Source organism: Gastrolobium bilobum, unplaced genomic scaffold, assembly GCF_033153095.1.
Source record: "Gastrolobium bilobum isolate Gb01-03AN ecotype WA unplaced genomic scaffold, APGP_CSIRO_Gbil_v1 utg4147, whole genome shotgun sequence".
NCBI lineage: Eukaryota > Viridiplantae > Streptophyta > Magnoliopsida > Fabales > Fabaceae > Gastrolobium > Gastrolobium bilobum.
Genome location: NW_026895275.1, coordinates 27,343 through 31,798, shown reverse-complemented (window position 1 = coordinate 31,798; position 4,456 = coordinate 27,343). Strand labels below are relative to the sequence as shown.

The following is a 4,456-nucleotide window of genomic DNA, read 5'->3' as shown; positions in this document are numbered from 1 at the left end:
TTCTAGAAGCATTTTGCGAAAATAATTCTGACGTTTTAATTAAGTGTTGATTTGTAAACAGTTTTGCGAGCACTTTGCGAGTTATGTTTTGAGGGGCAAACAAACTCCGAATTACCATTATTTATATGCACGCGAAGCCCCAGACGTGCTCTTTCTAGATCATATGGAAACAAATTTTGAATCATCGAAACTAATTTTATACGAATTTTTAAAGACAGCCACGTCTGCCAGGAAATTACTATTTTCAGCAAGTTAAGAAATTTTGAAAGTATACTCTGATTTTTTGTAAGGAACTCGATTTCAATTACAAGTTTTAATTAGCAACATCAAAATGAATTTTCAGTACTTAAAATATGACAAAAGAACTCTAATTCCACTTAGGAAACAACTCTCTTGGAGGCCTACAAGGGAGGGTGTTATAGTAGGAATCTCAATAGCATGGAATTTGACAGGAAGGATTCATTAGAGACCTGATTACAGAGCATTCAGACTAAAGATTAATGCATCAATCAGTTAATTTCATAATTCCGCAGAAAATAAATTCTTAAGATCAAGAACCAAGGAGAATTCCTTTAGCACCCCCTCACTAGGATTTCAATTCACTTCACGCTCAACTGTTTAGAGGGTTGGTGTTTCACTCAAATTCCACTGAATAAGACTACCATAGGCTTGCTCATATTCTAGCTCTCCATAGTATTGTGACATATCTCACAGATCAAGAGGTCTTTCGTATGGTTATAACTTAGTCTGGTTAAAGGAAGGAAAAATTTAGAGAATTAGCTGCAAGTTTAAAATCCAGATTTAAAGAGGAATAAATGTAATCGTTTACAATTTGTAAACAACTTTATTTCTTCTTTTCAGTCCATTCTTCTTCTTTTTCTTTTGAACTCTTCTCTTGTTTGTCGTTTTCTTTTCTCAAAGCAATTTTTCTTTATTTCTTTTCACTTCTTTTCTTTTTCACTTTCTGAGTATTTTTCCTTTTCTTTGTTTCTTTCTCTGTTTCTTTCTAACCAAACTTTCTTCCTTGGCTTTTTCCCTTCTCCCTTTTCGTACTTCCATACATCACAATTTATATATTCAACGATTAACATTTGTTCCTCAATTTAAATCTGAAAATTAATCTCAAATAAGGTGAGGATTTATATGGAAAGTCGTTCTCTTGTTGTTTGTTTCCTTTTCTTCACCTGTAAAATTCACTCATTGATAGCCATTAGTCTCAACACCTCTCCTATATTTTTGTATTTTTCTCTTTATTTAATTCAAAGTAAAAATAACTAAAACAGTAAAATTAAAATAAAACAGTAAAGTATGGGTTTGCCTACCCATTAGCGCTTGTTTAACATCACGAGCTTGACGTACCTTATCTACTTTCATGGTGGCTCAAAGCATAAGCTTGGTGATGACCAAGCTCCATCATTCAGAAAGTGTGACCTCCCATAGTGCTCTTGTGCAAATAAATGAGATGGTGTAGCCTCAAGAACTTTGAATTTGGTATTTATATGTTTTCCCTTGCTCATCGGCTTTTCCATCTTAACTTTAGGCTTACTTTCTTGAGAAGACTCCTCATTGTGTTCTTCTTCACCTTTCTTTTCTCCGATATAGTATACTTGATCTTCCGGTTGAGCTACAGATGAGGGGACTTTTTTGTCAAAGAATTTGAAAATTGCTTGCTCTCCGTCTACCCGTAAGATCAGCTCACCTTTAAGTACATCAATCAGTGCTCCTGAAGTTGCCAAGAAGGGTCTTCCAAAAATCATAGGAATAGTGGTATCTTCTTCAATGTCAAGGATGACAAAATCAACAGGGATGATGAATTTGTCTACCTTTACCAATATATCCTCAATGATTCCATAAGCTTGCTTTGAAGAGCGGTCAACCAGTTGTACTATCGTCTTTGTGGGCTTAACTTCAGTAATCCCCAGCTTCTTCATCATGGAGAGTGGCATGACATTGATGCTAGCTCCAAGATCACATAAAACATTATCCACTTCCATTTTGCCAATAGTGTAGGGAATGCTGAAGCTCCCTGGATCCTTGACTTTGGTGGGTAACTTCTTTTGGATGATAGCATTACATTCCTCCGTCAGATTTACCGTCTCACATTCCTGCAACTTACGCTTCCTTGATAATAGATCCTTCATGAACCTTGCATAGTTGGGCATGTTCTCTAAAGCTTCGGCAAAAGGAATGTTAATATGCAATTTCATGAATATGTCTAGAAACTTTGAATGTTGCTGCTTCAGAATCTCTTTCTTTAATATCCGAGGATAAGGGATTCGAGCATATGGGGAGAGATCCAATGGCTTGTTCTGTCTTTCTAGAGCTTTCTTCTTCTCCCACTTGAATAGTTTCTTTTCGGCTTTTTCAGGATTGCTTTTGTCAACTTCAATTGTATCCTTTTCCTTTTTTTCCTTTTCTTCTTCAACTGATGCTTCTCCATCCTTCTTCTTTTCTTCGGGATGCTCCTCTATAGGCTGAATCACTGTCCCACTCCTAGTAGTGATAGCATTGCAATGCTCCCTTGGATTGACAACCGTGTTGCTTGGAAAAGTACCCTGAGCTCTCTCAGTGAACTGTCTTGACAGCTGACCAATTTGAGTCTCCAAATTCCAGATCGAAGCTTCTTGATTTCGGAATGAAGCCCTTGTCTCCTCTCTGAAAGAATTTGAATTCTGAATGTAGTCTGAGGTAGTCTTGGAAAGCTATGCAAAAGCTTTTTCCCATTCTGAAGTGGCACCTTGAGGTGGAGGTTGTGGTTGCAATGGCATATGAGGGTTCGACTGGTAGTTTGAATTGTAACTAAACCCAGGGTGTTGGTCAGGATTTTTCCACCCTTGATTACCATATTGGTTTCTTCTCGGATTGTTCTGGTTCTTTTGATCATACCAGACTCCGTTGACGTCAGCGTTTTCTGGTGCCTTTTAGTTGTTCTCACGTAGTCACAATCATCAGTTGCATGAGCCTCTGCACAAATAACACATTTAATTTGAGAATTACTATTAATAGAAGCAACTTGAAAACTATTAAATTGTTTTGTCAGAGCGTCAAGTTGTGCTTGTTGTTTCTTATGCATTTGGAGCATTTGTTCGTTTTGGGCTAAGATCGCGTAATAGCCGTCAAGCTTCATGATTCCTGCTATTCTTTGTGTGACTGGAGCATTGTCATACTCCTGAGAAGCTAAAGATTCCAACAATTCCAATGCGTCCTCCGGAGTTTTTGTTTTTAATGATCCTCCTACTGCAGCATTCACCAAGGTTCTTGTACTTGGCGTCATTCCTTGGAAGAAGATTCTTGCTTTCTCCCATGCTTCAATGCCATGTTGAGGACACTTTCGGAGTAGTCCTTTAAACCTTTCCCATGCCTCGTACAAAGATTCGCTTTCTTTTTTTTAAGAGCGGTGATTTCCTATTTGAGCCTTGCCATCTTTGAAGCTGAGAAAAATCTAGCCAGGAATTTTCTTGCTAAGTCATCCCAACTAGTTATGCTTCCTTCAGGTTGAGACTGCAGCCAATCGCTTGCTTCATCCTTCAGTGAGCACGGAAATAGCCTGAGCATGTTAGCATCACGAGAACTCCATTCACCTTTAACATATCATAGTAAAGTAGGAAATCATCAAGATGACTGTAGGGGTTCTCTGTGCTTCCTCCAGCAAACTGTTCTTTTTGAATCAGTTGCAGCAGTGCCGGCTTTAGTTCGAAGTTGTTAGCTTCTATGGTCGGTCTAACAATGCTCGTCGTCTGTGGAACTCGGGCTGGAGTCATATAATCTCCCAAGGTCCTTGGAGCGAGTTGATTGTTTTCTGCCATTGGTTCCTCCTTAGGTTCCGTTGAACTTGAGGTTCCTTTTACTTCTTTCGCTTTCTTTGCTTTTGCGTCCTTCCTAAGTTTCCTTTCTGTCTTTTCTATCTCAGGATCAAACTGCAAAATTTGCGGGTTAAGAGTACCTCGCATAAACTAAGATCGAAAACATGAGCAGAAAAAATAGAAAAAGACAAAACAGAAAAATAAAATAAAAAAATAGAAAAAAGAATGCAGAAATTTGAAATATGCAGAAAAATTGATGCAGAAAATATTTTTGAAGAATGTATAATCTAACACCTCGCAATTCTAAATTAAGTATTAAATTATTAAATGAGTAAGTAAGTGAAGGATTAGTGAAAATCCTGAAAATTAAGCCAAAATACAAAGAAAGGGCAAAACAGTAATTAGCCAACAAGCAACCCTAGGAAGATAAAATTTGAGTAGAAGGTCTCAGATGGTAAAAATAACCCTGGAAATGGATTCAGAACGAAAAATTGAGTGGATAGGCAAGTTTCAGAAAAATTAGTGAATAGTGTTTTTACCGGGTCAAAATACCGCGGTACGATTGCACCGTAAAACGTGCCGATTGAGTTTTGTGCTCTAGGTTTCAAATATGAGTTATAAATAGTCTATAGAACTAGGAAATATGATTTCTG

The 4,456-nt window shown here is 37.5% G+C and overlaps 1 non-coding gene across 1 annotated transcript; it reads left to right on the top strand.

The window, feature by feature from the left end:
* The first annotated feature begins 3,311 nt into the window (after positions 1-3,311).
* Positions 3,312-3,417, top strand: LOC133303470 (small nucleolar RNA R71). The gene has a single exon (XR_009750480.1). It is a non-coding gene; the product is annotated as a small nucleolar RNA R71 (small nucleolar RNA).
* The last annotated feature ends 1,039 nt before the right edge of the window (positions 3,418-4,456 follow it).